The sequence below is a fragment of the Artemia sp. Qi Xiang Cuo genome, chromosome 12, assembly GCF_049724085.1.
Source record: "Artemia sp. Qi Xiang Cuo chromosome 12, ASM4972408v1, whole genome shotgun sequence".
In the NCBI taxonomy this organism is placed as follows: domain Eukaryota; kingdom Metazoa; phylum Arthropoda; class Branchiopoda; order Anostraca; family Artemiidae; genus Artemia; species Artemia sp. Qi Xiang Cuo.
The window spans coordinates 26,601,319-26,618,703 of NC_142805.1; the positions used below are offsets into that span (position 1 = coordinate 26,601,319).

Below are 17,385 nucleotides of genomic sequence, written 5' to 3' on the forward strand. Positions count from 1 at the left end.
ACCTTTAGATTTCATCAAATGAAATCGGAACCATAATTTTCCAGCCCAGGTAAACGCCAGTGTTTGGAGTGGACAGTAAACGTTGCTTTATTCGTGGAGTGGTAGGGATAGAAGAGGAGACGAGTGAAGTGCCATGGGAAAAGGTCCTCTCCTTTGCAAATTTCTATAGGTAACTCTACTCTTAGAGAGCAATTTTGTGTATTTGTTTCTACTGGACTAATGGAAAGGTGTACTGGGATGTTTTTTTTTTTAGGCTGAATATATTTTCCATGTTTTTTTCTACGAGCAAATCTCAAATTTATAGTTGGAAGGATACAGCATTTAAAGTTAGGTTTTTATCTTCTATATATTCAATTAGAACGAATATATGAACCGTGCAGGGACGAATATAGGCTAACGAATATATGAACCGTGTAGGGACGAATATATTACCTAGCCTATAGGTTATATATATATATATATATATATATATATATATATATATATATATATATATATATATATATATATATATATATTCTACTTCTAAAAACAAAAGCTCAATGATTTTTATTTATTTTGTTGCATTGGTATTTGTATTTCTAAGCTGTAGTATTTCTCGTTTTTAGGAAAGATTCAGCCTCTTGTTATTTCCTCTGATATTCTGTTGATAACCAGCGTAATTGTCATCTCGAATATTGTCATTTGTATATTTTGGATCTTTTCTTATTATCAAATAAACAAAAACAAGTTTTTTAAACTGTAATTTAGTAGCCGAATTAAAAAAACATAACTTATTCAAGGTTTGACGGCCCCCCCCCTCAACCCTCTCTTTTTACGCTAATGTCTTAAATTTCTTATAAAATATTTCTTATTGAAAGACAACAGTCATTGCATTTGAGCATTACGGTAAAAAGTCTCAAACTTTACTGTAAAGAGTACAGTGTTAGGGAGAGGGCAACCCCACTCATACATGAAATATTTTCTGTTCGTTGTAGTTTTTAATGTTGCTCCTAACTTTCAGTTGAAAAAACAAGAAATGTCCCCGTCTCGTTTTCCCATGGAAAATTTCTCCTGGACATTACTCCCCACAGAAAATTGACACCATTGAAAATCCTTCCCTTCAACAGAAAATTTTCCCAAGAAGCTTGCTTATATTTCCAAATAACAAATACTATATTTGAACAACGGACAAATTGCAAAACTTATAAATCTTTCCCCATGGACTATTGGAGGTCATATATCTCAAAATCTCCAAAGGCCCTTACCAGACCCTTCAAATATGTTGAATCAAATGACTATCTAAAAAATTTTATCGGATTTCTATGGAGGGAAAGGGCCTGGAGGGTGCTAGTTGCCCTCCAGTCATTTTGGTCAATACGCTAAAGCTGACGGTGTGATTTTCATTTATCTCTCTTGACTTTTTGAGGGTGTTCCTCCCTTTCCGAAAATCAGGCAAATTTTCTGTCGCTCCTAGCTGTTGATGGGTTATATCAGAGCGTATCCATCAAAATTGACCTTCATTTCAAGGCCTAGTGAATACAGTATTTCTATTTTTCATAAGATAAAAAAACGAAGTTTTCTCCAATGAAAGTAAATAATAACGCTATATCTATAAGTACCCCGAATTATTCCGTATGTTAGGAGGGCTATCACCACCTAACCCTTTTCCTCCCCCTCGATAAGCTAAAGTTTTATCAATCATACCAAGCATAGCTTATAAAGTTTAATCAATGATATCCAGCAAACCTATCTTGAAACATTATGATATGGTTTATAGAATTTTTCTAATCTTCCCTAAAGGATGTTAATCATATCTGCGATACACTCATCAAAGACCAATATTTCTGACGATATATATTTTGAATTTGGTTGTTGTGCCACGCAGCATTAATTCTACTGGAGAGGGAAAGCTGAGAATATTATTTTTCACCTAGTTCAGCTGTTCTTAAGGACATGTTATTTTGACAAGGGTGGAATCCTTAAGCATCCAAGATACGGTTAAAAAAAAATTCTATAGCTATTTTCATTTTTAAAAAATTTTTCCCATATTGAAAATATACCCATGTAGTAAACTATTTACGCTTAATTATCGAATAAAGAATACTTGCGTCGTCGTATATGGTACACACTAGAGAAGTGAAGTTAAGTTAATCCTAATGAAATATACAAAAATATGATAAAAATACAATACTTTAGGAACACAATTTATGAAAACTACAGCAAATAATAATTGTAGGAGGGGGGCACACAGAACGCTTTATATTAAATACCTAACCTTACCTAGCCCAACCAAAATACCATCTCTATATATTAAATATTTAATAAATTATACCTACATACGTAGATTTCGACTAGGCCTAAGCTAATTTTTTGACTTGAATTTATCAAGTATTTTGGGCAAGAGGTTGCATCAAGACGGGGCGGTGGCCGTGGATACCGAGCACCTAAACGTCATCGCGGAACAGGCCATACGGCGGTTAAAGAAGCCAAGGGGTAGGTTTTACAAGTTTAGTCTATCGCTTTTCGACTGTAAAGCTAAATAACATCTTGAGTTTTAACTCCCGGCTATATCTGTTACGTCGTCGGACTCGGCCGTCGCCCTCCACCGAGTCCGGTGATTTTGACTTGAATTTATCAAGTATGGTTATTCAATATCAATTGGTTTGTTCTTCGGCACTCGCATTCATTGTATTTTTTCGTATCGCGCTGATGAAGAGAGGCGTTTGTCCCCTCGAAATATTCGCTTTGTTGTATTTTGTGAGTATTTTCATTTTGCCCTTAAAAACCCCATTAGTGTTCGTTTTTCTCTCTTTGCGGTATGTCAGGCCGATGTTGTTGAAGAAATCATTCTTTTTCCATTGCATTTTAGGAGGTTAGTCTAGAATGAGGAGCTTTGAGATCTTATAGGGCCAAATCCTTTCATTTGGGGATTCCATGGGTTTCTAGCCCAATAATATCAAAGATTTCAGTGTCTTTGGTTCCTTATATTGTTTCTAGACACAATACTCTGTCTGGGGCGAGAACTCGATTCAAAGACAAGGGTCTGTGTGAAGGGAAAAGAGAATCAAGACGCAATTCTCCATGTGAAGGGAGAATTAGAATCAAGAGAAAACAGTCTGTGATGAAGGAGGTGCCTGGAGCCTAAATGCAAATAACACAAGAACCCTGTGATTTACCATCTCAGAGTTGTATCTTCGGTGATACATTCGGGGAGTCTGAAGTATGGCATTCTTACAACTTAACTATTGATTCCTTGGTACATATATTAAAATCTTTCAATGAAGAATGAATTCATCTAGTGGAAGATTAAAGTGCATTCTGTAAGATATTTTGGTACAAGGAATTGGCGTGGTCAGGGCCGGCCCTGGTTTGTATAGCAGGACTTGCTGCAGAACCGTCCTAAATTTTACAGAAATCTATTTTTCTCCAGAGGAAGAAGACTTTGTGTGGGGCCCATGGGCCTGTACGAGATTGGAAGGAAACAATTCTTGTGTTTATTTCTTAAGCCCTTAGATGGTGTAAAAGCGAGCCAAGTTATTATTATTGTTATCCCCTTTTTTCATTTTATTTGGTGTGTTGAATTGGCATACATGATATCCAACCGGTCGTTTTTTCAAGCCTCTTCTTGCTTTAGTGTGACTTGTTGTAACATTGAGTTGTTTTTTTTTTTATAAAAATTTATTAACCTGAACATGAATTTACTCCTCTTTCGTTTAGTATTAAAAAGTAACTATTTCTTGTTTTTTTATACTTACAGCGTTATTTGTACTTGTGCATTATGCTGGCACCGAGAAGAAGTCAAGTTTGGTTAATGCTAATGAAATAAAGTAAAATAAGATGAATATATAGTAGTTTAGAAACAATATTTGGCTATATATTTGCACATTAGGGAGGCTGAGGGGTAAAGCTTGCTAAATACGTAACCTAACCTCGGTACCTTTCTCCCTACTAGACCCCAAAGAACAATCGTTTAAATACTGAGAAAACACGCTTTGCCATCAATTTATCTAGTAAATGTCTGCTAATGAAATGGCAGTTTGACGGATTTCTTTGATAAAGTATATAGCAATGCCTGCATAATGCATCAGTACCCCGTAATTTATTTAGGCTAAAAAGTAAAGGGCAAAGCATTGCTCAAGAAATCTGAAGAAAACTAGCACAAGTCCATACAGAACATTACTCCATAAGACATTGATCTTCTGCTCTTTAAAAATCAAAACATACTACCAACCATCTTGGAATGCAACTTCCCTTGTACTACTTTGCTTCTGCTAAGTATTTCTAGTTCGAGTCCACCTTATAGGACTTTTGTTTCATTTTTTATCTCTTTTCTATGGATCAAACCATAGGGCTCCTTGGTAAGTTTAAACTCAAATTATGCTATGAAACTTAACTTATGCTTGAGTGCCATCTATTCTTCAATACAGTGTTCTGGCTACATAGTTAATAACAAGATTGAATTATAAAACTAATCAAGTAAATGACAAATAAAAAGGATAAATAATAATACAAATAAAGTAAGTAATCATTTACCTTATGAAGCCTCTCTGTATTGTTTCTGTGTATTTTGATTGGGTGATTAAAAATTAAGCTTTTGTGTCCATCTTTGGAGCAAATTCAATAATGTCACAATGTAAGTTTTATTATTAACAAGTAGCATCCGTGAATATCAGTAGCTTCAATGGGGGGGGGGGGGGAGGATTATTTTCCTGCAATAGTATGTTCTCATTCCCCCTTCCAGATTCAACAAAGTTTTTTTGTGGCATTATTATTGAAAAGGAGCTTGGTTTTGTTTCGTATTTTTGTTAAAGAAATTGGAAAAAAAAAGAACTGTACCTCCCTTGATTATGAAGAATACTCTTCCCCTCCCCCGGGCCGGGTCCAGAATTTCAATGTGGAGGAGGGGGGAGGGGGGGGTAGAAAATGGTTAAAAAACGCATCGAAAATCTGTTTAAATCTATTGTGTTACGTTTTAACGTATCAGACAAAAATGTTGGGGGGAGGGGGGCACGGGATATTACCTAGCATCTATAATTTTCTTGAATTGACACCATTCATCGTCACCAGTGGTGTCGTTGGGGAAGAGAGGACATTTTTCTTGTAATATTTGCTCGGCTCATTTTGAATCCAGTTTGTGTGTCTATGTTTTGAGCAAATCTGATAATATAACAACATAACTTGCATTATTGTCAATTTGGATATATCAAGGTAAATGGCTTTTACGCCGGAAATTTAAATGAATCCCAATACACTATCTGCATCCAATGTTGTCAAAAGGGTGTATATGTGATGTTTACGGAAAAGTTAAGGAAGTTAAGTTGAAACTTTCAGGGTATGTGGGGGGTAATAGTTGCGTCACATTTTTCTATGCTCAAGGTTGTAACATTATAGGGGCTGGAATCCCTTCAACCCTATACAACATAAAAGATTATGCAGATTTTCAACTTATTTACATTTGGCTTTATCTCCCCCTACCCATCAATTGAAAGCATTATAGTACAACTTTTGTTAAAAAATTGTTGCAAAATGTTGTCAAACATATAAATAGAAAGCCTAATTTGAATCCTTATAGAGAGAAACGGAAAAAACCTAAAATTATCTTTTATTAACCAATGAAAAATAATATGTGAAATAAAAACTGTAGGAATTTTTTATTATATAAATGAAATAAGTTTCTATTAAATAGTTTGCATTATTTAGCAAGAGTTGTAAATAAGTATGTATCCTAATACTTTTTTTTTGGATTGTCCCAAATCATTTCTTATAGTAAACAAAGTTAAAACTTTAAAAACAGTAATAAAAAATATTAACCAAAATTGTGCATTTAATTGGTTAAATAGAACATTATAATGTACAAGTTTGGCGTAAATTAAAAATTAAAAGGTAATTCGATCCCATCGAACACATTTTATCGATCGGTCGATTATGCTTACTGGTGAAACCAATACTGAAGTAATAGTTTTTATACTTTAATAATTTTTTATTTTTATTTTTTTCCAACAGCTTTAAAATACTTTAACACAGAACCTTATGCTAATTTTACAAATCGTTCTAATCTAAGTTTCTATGAAAATGTTTTTTTCTACTGTAACATGCTCACGACTTTGTCAACGTGTAACGCTAAAAAAATTTTTAATATAAAAATTTAAAATTAAAATTCGAAGTTAATACAGAACTTCAGGGTATTTTTTGCGGGGATTTTAAACTAAACAAGAGACACTTCATGCTTTCAGTTTTGTCAAAAGGGCGATACCTCAGGAACGGCTAAGGGTACTACGTTGAAATTGTCAGGACATGTTCAATGGGAAATTGAGCTAAATCAAAATACACCATTTTCAAATTATTTAATTTTCTTTTTCGTTTTTTTTTTTTTATCTTTGTCTGATTTTTGGTTTTTTTATTACAATTTTTTACAAGTATTGTTTGGCAAATTTTATGTTTACCATTAAAATTTCGAGATAAACTTTTATATTATGGGAAATGTTTATACTGTTTATAAAAATCTAAAGACAAAGTGTTAATTTAATTCAGAATCATTTGTGCATTGCAACTGTAATTAAATTTGTGACAAATTTTCTTACTCGTGATCTTATATACAATTTGACAAAACTTGTGTATCTGTCGCGTCTCGATCGCTGACCAAGAACTTGAGTATTATATCTCTTCTAGACGACTGAATGTCTCACGTGGTCTCTAACTGGGGCCTAAGACATTGGACTGACTTTTGGAAACCAAGTGTACACTTGGACCTGCTCCGCTTACATTATATGTTGGCCCGGTATTGTCGTATCTCCGGGTCCGGCGCACTCATTTAGAAAGGAAATTAAAATCCATGAACCCTTATCAATGACCCATAATGCATTTCTCAAATAATAAAGCAACTACACGTGTAGTTCCCTTGAATTTATTGAAAATAATTTTTTTTTTCATCTGAAAAAACGAAAATTTGTTCATAATATACGAAATTTCAATGGTGAAAAAGCCAATGACCATTCGCCATTAATAAATTAAAATCCCAAACCTGGATTGAAGTCCCCATGCACCTTTTTCGAAAATAGTAGGCAACTATTAAATGCTGTAATTTAAATTGAACCAAGATTCGAACAGAATTGTTGAAATGATTGTTTTTGACCTCAGAGGGCTTGGTTCTGTGGTGAGTTGTTAGTAGTAGTAGCAATGACTAAAGCCCCCTTTGGTTGTTAACGAGAAAATAATTGGCATAATCAGTAGAACGGCCACTGGGTTCTCAGAAATAAGTTTCGACTTTTCATATTGATAACAGAGTGAGAAACCCCTAGTTCTCTTGTCTCAAAAATATAAAGTTGCATTCAAACAATAAAAATGTTTGCATACAGAAATGAAATAGGGCGTTGCTATTTTCAAAAATAATTTAGAGATTTGATTCATTAATGGAAAAAATTTTTGTAATCCTACATCTGGCAAGTAAATTGGAGCTTCTGAGTGGCATTAAAAGCAACGGGATTTATGTCGAAAGAAATTAATAAAATGTTAGATGTTTACTTAACATACTTACCTGGCTGGGGAGCCGCCTTGATCATAAAGGAGGGGCTCCCAGGGTGAGGCCTTTCCATTGCACTTCGGATTGGCTGACCCCTGTGATTACCCCAAATGGGGGTAACTCAACAGCGTAATTGTTGGTAGAGGGGGACTGTGATCGCGCGGACCTCTGCCCACATTCTGAAAAGTTACTGTCCTCTGAGCCTCTTTTATATGTCACATATTTATAAATTTTAATCTAAAAGCATACAATGACAGATTACTGATTCATTTTGTTTTTGAAAATACTCTGTAATTATTAAATACTGATTTTTGAATTGAATGAAATTGCTGGAATTTAGATAAAGTCACAATGGCTAGTCTTAAAAACTGAAATGCCCTTGGTCCCCACACATTTCATCGAGTCAATTGCGTTGGCAACATATCAAACTAAAAATTCCTTCACTACCACCAAGGTTCTTGGAATATTTAAATAGGAGGGCCTTTGGCTACAACCATTGATCCACCCCTCAGTTAAATTACACTTATTTATGAACCTGATTACTGAATGTTAATATTATTATCTTCAGATGTAGGTTTTGTACCATGTCATATAAGTTGCCCATGAGTTGTTGCTTATTCAATATTTTTTATCATCATGTGATTTTTTTGCCCGTATTTACTTGATTAAACATTGAATTCCTTATAGCTTTCGAACCTTGTTGAGATACCAATAAGGATTTACTAGAATTTGTTCATATATAATCAAGTGAACTTAGAACGTTAGACTCTCCTCACGTTGAATTAATCTGTCGCGTTTTACTAATGATTACCGTGGGGAAGGGCACTTGATGAGTCTTCACAAATTTTTGAATGCCGAAAGGCAGACTAGCCTATGCACTTGTAGTATGTTCTAATGTTCCAAGATTACTTGTCAGACAAGCCCTATTAATTAGTCTTAGAGTTTGACGATACGTAAATGACATGAGAGGTCAGTAGGATTACTACCTGAGGAAACGGTCTTGATTAGTGGTCAGACAAGTAACCCTGAAAAATTCAGGATAATTGAAGTCATACATGAACAAAAATTCAATCTTTTCAAAAATGAAAAACAAATTGTGAAATTATGGGCAGATAGCAAAAAAGGACAGTAATTGTGAAATGTGGCACACCTTCCAGGGGTTTCTAAATAAGCTATGTTTGTAGTAAAGTAGACATGATTAGTGTTGTTATTCGCCTAGTTGCATACAGCTTTTCAGTTGATAAGTTACCGGCTAAGTATTTGTTGTTATCTTTTGCAGATTACATCCGGCAAAGCTTAAGATTATATAAGCGGGTAAGGAATGCTCGAAGGCACTCTTGGCTCGGTGCAATAACGAGCCAAGTCCTAGGTGCTCTTGTGTCCCCAGTCTCGTAGGGCCCTCATTACTCCTTCGTCGAGGACCAGTATTTCCAGTCCATAAAGAAAGAAAAACGAGCAAAAATGGGGTTTTTAAAGGCCAAATGAAAATACTGAAAAAACACAACAAGGCGAAACGAAAAAATATAATCAATGCGAGTGGCCGAATTAAAAACCAAAAAAAAAAACACGGAAAGTCAAATTTAATTATTATCTAGTAACCGTCGATGGCGGTCAATTTTAAATTTCTTTGCCAATCACGGATATTGGTGTATGTGTCACTTCTATTGTTGTTAGGTATTTGGTTTCAATACTTACAGTTTTTTGGCTTTTTTTGATTTTTGTTCATCTTTTAATTTTTTTTTTTTTTATTTTTTTTTTTTTTCACATTCACATTTACTTTCCGCTTTTTATTTGTTGTTTTGTTATTCGGCACTCGCATTCATTATATTTTTTCGTATCGCGCTGATGAAGAGAGGCGTTTGTCCCCTCGAAATATTCGCTTTGTTGTGTTTTTTCAGTATTTTCATTTGGCCTTTAAAAACCCCATTTTTGCTCGTTTTTCTTTCTTTATGTTATGTCAGGCCAATGTGGTTTAAGAAATTATCCTCTTTCCATTCCAGTTTAGGAGGTTCCTCTAAAATGAGGAGTTTTGAGATCTTATAGAGGCAAATCCTTTCATTTGAGGATTCCATGGGTTTCTAGACTAATACTATCAAACATTTTAGTCTCTTTGGTTCCTTATATTGTTTCTAGACACAATACTCTGTCTGGCGGGAGAACGCGATTCAAAGACAAGGGTCTGTGTGAAGGGAGAAGAGAATCAAGACGCAATTCTCCATGGGACGGGAGAATTAGAATCAAGAGAAAACAGTCTGTGATGAAGGAGGTGCCTGGAGCCTAAATGCAAATAACACAAAAACCCTGTGATTTACCATCTCAGAGTTGTATCGTCGGTGATACATTCGGGGAGTCTGAAGTATGGCATTCTTACAACTTAACTATTGATTCCTTGGTACATATATTAAAATCTTTCAATGAAGAATGAATTCATCTAGTGGAAGATTAAAGTGCATTCTGTAAGATATTTTGATACAAGGAATTGGTGTGGTCAGGGCTGGCCCTTGTTTCTATAGTATGCCTTGATGCAGAACCGTCGTAAATTTTGCAGAAATTAATTTTTCACCAGAGGGAGTAGACTTTTTGAGGGGCCCATGGGCCTGTACGAGATTGGAAGGAAACAATTCTTGTGTTTATTTCTTAAGCCCTTAGATGGTGTAAAACTGAGCCAAGTTATTATTATTGTTATCCCCTTTTTTCATTTTATTTGGTGTGTTGAATTGGCATACATGATATCCCACCGGTCGTGTTTTCAAGACTAATATTGCTTTAGTGCGACTTTTTTTAACAATGAGTTGTTTTTTTTTTTATAAAAATGTATGAATCTGAACCTGAACCTGAATTTACTCCTCTTTAGTTTCGTCTTAGAAAGTAACTATTGCTGGATTTTAATCCTTATAGCATAGCCGCGTAATTGGTACTGGTGCATTATGCGGGCAATGAGAAGAAGTCAAGTTTGGTTAATTTTAATGAAATAAAATAAAATAAGATGAATATATAGTAGTTCAGAAACAATGTTTGGCTATATATTTGCACATTAGGGAGGCTGGGGGATAAAGCATGCTAAATACGTAACCTAACCTAGGTACCTTTCTCCCTCCTAAACCCCAAAGAACAATCGTTTAAATACTGAGAAACCACGCTTTGCCATCAATTTATTTAGTAAATATCTGCTAATGAAATGGCAGTTTGACGGATTTTTTTGATAAAGTATGTAGCGATGCCTGCATAATGCATCAGTACCCCGTAATTTATTTAGGCTAAAAAGTAAAGGGCAAAGAATTGCTCAATAAATCTGAAGAAAACTAGCACAAGTCCATTCAGAACATTACTCCATAAGACATTGATCTTCTGCTCTTTAAAAATCAAAACATACTACCAACCCTCTTGGACTGCAACTTCCCTTGTACTACTTTGTTTCTAGTAAGTATTTCTAGTTCGAGTCCACCTTATATGACTTTTGTTTGATTGTTTAGCTCTTTTCTACGGTTCAAACCTTAGGGCTTCATGGTAAGTTTAAACTCAAATTCTGTTATGAAACCGAAATTATATTTGAATGCTCTTTATTCTTCAATACAGTGTTCTGACTATATTGTTAATAACAACATAGAATTATAGAACTAATCAATTAAATGACAAATAAAATGGATAAATACTAATAAAAATAAAGTAAGCAATCATTTACGTGATAAAGCCTCTCCGTATTGTTTATGTGTATTTTCCTTGGGTGATTTAAAATTCAGCTTTTGTATCCATCTTTGGAGCAAATTCAATAATGTCACAATGTAAGTTTTATTATTAACACGTAGCATCCGTGAATATCAGTAGCTTCAATGGGGGGAGGGGAGGGGTATTGTCCTGCAAGCTTCGGGTCTCAGTCACCCGTCCACATTCAAAAAAGTATTTTTTTGGCATTTTTTTTTAAAAGGAGCTTGTTTTTTTTTCTTATTTTTTTTAAAGAAATTGGAAATAAAAAGAACTTTACCTCCCTTGATTATGAAGAATACTCTTCCCCTCCCCAGGGCCGTGTCCAGAATTTAACTTTGGAGGAGCGGGGAGGGGGGTATAAATTGGTTAAAAAACGCATCGAAAATTTGTTTAAATGTATTGCGTTACGTTTTAACGTATCAGACAAATATATTGGGGGGAGGGGGGTACCGGATATGACCTAGCCTATATACTTTTCGCGAAGGGACACCATTCATCGTCACCAGTGGTGTGGTTAGGGAAGAGAGGACATTTTTCTTGTAATATTTGATTGGCTCATTTTGAATCCAGTTGATGTGTCTATGTTTTGAGCAAATCTGATAATATAACAACATAACTTGCATTATTGTCAATTTGGATATATAATGGTAAATGGCTTTTACGTCGGAAATTTAAATAAATCCAAATACACTATTTGCAGCCAATGTTGTCAAAAGGGTGTATATGTGATGTTGACGGAAAAGTGAAGGAAGTTAAGTTGAAACTTTCAGGGTATGTGGGGGGTAATAGTTGCGTTACATTTTTCTATGCTCAAGGTTGTAACATAACAGGGGTTGGAATCCCTTCAACACTATACAACATAAAAGATTATGCAGATTTTCAACTTATTTACATTTGGCTTTATCTCCCCCTACCCAACAATTGAAAGCATTATAGTACAACTTCTGTTAAAAAATTGTTGCAAAATTTTTTCAAACATATAAATAGAAAGCCTAATTTGAATCCTTAGAGAGAGAAACGGAAAAGACCTAAAATTATCTTTTCTTAGCCAATGAAAAATAATATGTGAAATAAAAACTGTCGGAAATTTTTATTATATAAATGAAATAAGTTTTTATTAAATAATTAGCATTATTTATCAAGAGTTGTAACTAAGTATGTAGCCTAATACTTTTTTTTTGGATTTTCCCAAATCATTGCTTATAGTAAACAAATTTAAACCTTGAAAAACAGTAAGCAAAAATAATCACCTAAATGTTGCAACTCCTTTGGTACATAAAACTTTATAATGAACAAGTTTAATGTAGCTTACTAATTACCATAAAATGCAAATCAAAATTCAACGCCTCCTAGTGCGGTCGGTTATGCGTAAAAGTGGAATCAATGCCGAAGAAATCGTTTTTAGGATTGAATAATTTTTTATTTTTATTTTTTTCCAAGAGCTATAAAATCCTTGAAAACAGAACTTACTGCTAATGTTAAATATCGTTCTAATTTAATTTTTTAATGAAAATGTTTTTTTCTACGTTAAGATGTTCGTGGCTTTGCCAACCTGTACCGTTAAAGAAAATTTTAATATAAATATTTAAAATTAAAATTAGAAGTTAATACAGAACTTCAGGGTATTTTTTGCAAGGATTTTGAACTAAACAAGAGACACTTCATGCTTTCAGTTTTGTCAAAAGGGCTATACCTCAGGAACGGCTAAGGGTACTGCGTTGAAATTGTCAGGATATTTTCAATGGGAAATTTAGCTAAATCAAAAAACGCAATTTTAAAAATATTTTATTTTATGTTGCGTTTTTTTTTTTTTATCTTTGTCTCATTTTGGGTTTTTTAATTTAAATTTTTTACAAGTCTTTTTTTGCAAATTTTACGTTTAACATGTAAATTTCGAGATAAAATTTTATATTATGGGAAATGTTTATGCTGTTTATAAAAATCTAAAGACAAATTGATAAGTTAATTCAAAGTCATTTGTGTATTGCAACCATAAATAAATTTGTGACAAATTTTCTTACTCGTGATCTTATATGGCATTTGACAATCCTTATTTAATTGTTACGTCTTAACCTTTTACCAAGAATTAATGTAAAGCATCTCTCCTAGTCAGCTTAATGTTTGATACGAAGCCTCCATGGGGCTCAAACCATTAGACTGACTATTGGAAATCGAAGGGATGCTGTGGCTTGATACGCTCCTTACATATGTTGGCCTGGTCATGTAGTATTTTCGGGTTCGGCGCACTCATTTAGAGAGGATATCAAGATCCATGAACCCTAATCAATGTCCCATAATGCGTCTCTCAAATAAAATAGCAACTACACGTGTAGTTCCCTTGAATTTATTGAAAATAATTTTTTTTTCATTTGAAAACAAGAAATTTTTTTCATAATATAAGAAATTTCAATGGTGAAAAAGCCAATGACCATTCGCCATTAATAAATTAAAATCCCAAACCTGGATTGAAGTCTCCATGCACCTTTTTCGAAAATAGTAGGCAACTATTAAATGCTGTAATTTAAATTGAACCAAGATTCGAACAGAATTGTTGAAATGATTGTTTTTGACCTCAGAGGGCTTGGTTCTGTTGTGAGTTGTTAGTAGTAGTAGCAATGACTAAAGCCCCCTTTGGTTGTTAACGAGAAAATAATTGGCATAATCAGTAGAACGGCCACTGGGTTCTCAGAAATAAGTTTCGACTTTTCATATTGATAACAGAGTGAGAAACCCCTGATTTTCTTTTCTCAAAAAGGTAAACTTGCATTCAAACAATAAAAATATTTTCATATGGAAATGAAATGGTGCATTGCTACTTTCAAAAATAATTTAGAGATTTGATTTATTGATGTAAAAAATTTTTGTAAAGCTGCATCTGACAAGTAAATTGAAGTCCTGAGTAACATTAAAAGCAACAGGATTTAGGTCGAAAGAAATATATAAAATGTTGATGTTAAATTAACTTACCTACCTGGCTGGGGAGTCGCCTTCATTATTATGGGGGGACTGTCAGGGTCAGTCCTTTTCCTGTGCATTTCTGGTCGGCTGACCCTCCTAATCACCCCACATGGGGGTAATTCAACAGTGTACTTGTTGGTAAAGGGGGACAGCGTTCGCGCGGACGCCAGCTCACATTCTGAAAAGTTATTGTCCTTTGAGCCTCGTATATATTTAAAATACTTATAAAATTTAATCTAAAATCATACAAAGATATACTATTGGTTGATGCCATTGTTTTTGAAAAAACTCTGTAGTTATTAAATACTGATTTTTTGATAGAACTAGGAATCGAATCACATTGCTGGAATTTAGATTCATTACAATGGCTAGTCTTAAAAAGTAAAATGCCCTTGGTCCCCACACATTTCATCAAGTCAATTGCGTTGGCAACATATCAAACTACAAATTCCTTCACTACCGCCAAGGTTCTTGGAATATTTAAATAGGGGGGCATTTGGCTACAGCCATTGATCCACCACTCAGTTACATTGCAATTATTTTTGAACCCGATTAATGAATATTTATGTTATTTTCTGCGGATGTAAGTTTTGTACCAAGTCATAAAAGTTGCCCATGAATTGCTGCTTATTCAATGTTTTTTCTCATCATGTAATTTTTTGCCCATATTTACTGGATTGAACATTGAATTCCTAGTAGCTTTCAAACCTTGTTAAAAAACCGATAAGGATTTATTTATATATGCTCAAGTCGACTTATAACGTTGGACTCTCCTCATATTGAGTTAATCTTTCGCCTTTTACTAAAGATTACCGTGGGGAAGGGCACTTGATGAGTTTTAACAAATTTTTGAATGCCGAAAGGCAGACTAGTCTATGCTCTTGTAGTATGTTCTAATATTCCAAGATTACTTATCTGACAAGCCTGATTGCTTAGTATTAGCGTTTGACGAGACATAAATGACATGAGAGGTCAATAAGATTACTACCTGAGGAAACGGTCTTGATTGGTGGTAAGACAAGTAACCCTGAAAAATGTGAGGTAATTGATGTCTTATCATGAACAAAAAGTCAACCTTTTCAAAAATAAAAAAAAAATTTTGAAATTATGAGTAGATATCAAAGAGGAAAAGTAATAGTGAAATGTGGCACACCTTCCAGGGTTTTCTAAATAAGCTATGTGTATAGTAAAGTAGACATGAGTAGTGCTGCTATTTTCCTAGTTGCATACAGCTTTTGAGTTGATAAGTTACCGGCTAACAATTTGTTGTTATCTTTTGCAGATAATGTACGGTAAAGCTAAGATTAAGCGGCTATGGGATGGTGGACGGAATTGTTGACTTTATGTAATAACGAGCCCAGTCTTAGGCACTCTTGTGTTCCTATTCTCTTCGGGCCCTGATTACTCCTTCGTCGAGGAACAGTATTTCCAGTCTATAAAGAAAGAAAAACGAGCAAAAATGGGGTTTTTAAAGGCCAAATGAAAATACTGAAAAAACACAACAAGGCGAAACGAAAAAATATAATCAATGCGAGTGGCCGAAGAAAAAAACAAAAAAAAAAAAGCGGTGAGTAACAGTGTATTATTAGCTAGTATACGTAGCTTGCGGTCAACTTTAAATTTATTTGCCAATCATGGATATTGGTGAATGTCTCACTTATCTTGTTGTTAGGTCTGTGGTTTAAATTCTTACAGTTTTTTGGATTTTTTTTATTTTTTTTAATATTTTAATTTTAGTTTTTTTTTTGTTTTTTTTCACATTCAATTTTTCTTTACGCGTTTTTTTGTTTGTTTTTTTATTCGGCACTCGAATTAATTGTATTTTTTCGTTTCGCGCTGATGAAGAGATGTGTTTGCCCCCTTGAAATATTCGCTTTGTTGTATTTTGTCAGTATTTTAATGTGGCGTTTGAAAAACTCACTTTTTCTCGTTTTTCTTTCTTTATGTTATGTCAGGCCAATGTGGTTTAAGAAATTATCCTCTTTCCATTCCAGTTTAGGAGGTTCCTCTAAAATGAGGAGTTTTGAGATCTTATAGAGGCAAATCCTTTCATTTGAGGATTCCATGGGTTTCTAGCCTAATACTATCAAACATTTTAGTGTCTTTGGTTCCTTATATTGTTTCTAGACACAATACTCTGTCTGGGGGGAGAACGCGATTCAAAGACAAGGGTCTGTGTGAAGGGAAAAGAGAATCAAGACGCAATTCTCCATGGGAAGGGAGAATTAGAATCAAGAGAAAACAGTCTGTGATGAAGGAGGTGCCTGGAGCCTAAATGCAAATAACCCAAAAACCCTGTGATTTACCATCTCAGAGTTGTATCTTCGGTGATACATTCGGGGAGTCTGAAGTATGGCATTCTTACAGCTTAACTATTGATTCCTTGGTACATATATTAGAATCTTTCAATGAAGAATGAATTCATTTAGTGGATGATTAAAGTGCATTCTGTATGATATTTTGGTACAAGGAATTGGTGTGGTCAGGCGTAATTGGTACTGGTGCATTATGCGGGCACCGCGAAGAAGTCAAGTTTGGTTAATGCTAATGAAATAAAGTAAAATAGGATGAATATATAGTAGTTTAGAAACAATTTTGGGCTATATATTTGCACATTAGGGAGGCTGGGGGATAAAGCATACTAAATACGTAACCTAACCTAGGTACCTTTCTCCCTCCTAAACCCCAAAGAACAATCGTTTAAATACTGAGAAACCACGCTTTGCCATCAATTTATCTAGTAAATGTCTGCTAATGAAATGGCAGTTTGACGGATTTCTTTGATAAAGTATATAGCAATGCCTGCATAATGCATCAGTACCCCGTAATTTATTTAGGCTAAAAAGTAAAGGGCAAAGCATTGCTCAAGAAATCTGAAGAAAACTAGCACAAGTCCATACAGAATATTACTCCATAAGACATTGATCTTCTGCACTTGAAAAATCAAAATATACTACCAACCCTCTTGGAATGCAACTTCCCTCGTACTACTTTGTTTATACTAAGTCTTTCTAGCTCGAGTCAATCTTATAGGAATTTTGTTTCATTTTCAAGTATCTTTTTTCAAGCATCTTCTTGCTTTAGTTCGAATTTTTATCAAATTGATTTGTTTTTTTTTTAATAAAAATGTATGAACCTGAACCTGAACCTGAATTTAATACTATTTCCTTTAGTCTTAAAAAGTAACAATTTCTGGATTTGTTATACTTACAGCGTATTTT

At 34.2% G+C, this 17,385-nt stretch overlaps 2 non-coding genes and 2 pseudogenes across 2 annotated transcripts; all 4 read left to right on the top strand.

Moving 5' to 3' along the window:
• Positions 1–7,508: 7,508 nt before the first annotated feature.
• LOC148945939 (U1 spliceosomal RNA) lies at positions 7,509–7,672 on the top strand. Its single transcript, XR_016142648.1, has one exon. It is a non-coding gene; the product is annotated as a U1 spliceosomal RNA (small nuclear RNA).
• A 585-nt stretch (positions 7,673–8,257) lies between these two features.
• On the top strand, positions 8,258–8,374 carry LOC148945940 (U5 spliceosomal RNA; annotated as a pseudogene).
• A 4,900-nt stretch (positions 8,375–13,274) lies between these two features.
• LOC148945941 (U2 spliceosomal RNA) lies at positions 13,275–13,458 on the top strand. The gene has a single exon (XR_016142675.1). It is a non-coding gene; the product is annotated as a U2 spliceosomal RNA (small nuclear RNA).
• A 1,464-nt stretch (positions 13,459–14,922) lies between these two features.
• LOC148945942 (U5 spliceosomal RNA) lies at positions 14,923–15,039 on the top strand (annotated as a pseudogene).
• Positions 15,040–17,385: the final 2,346 nt, after the last annotated feature.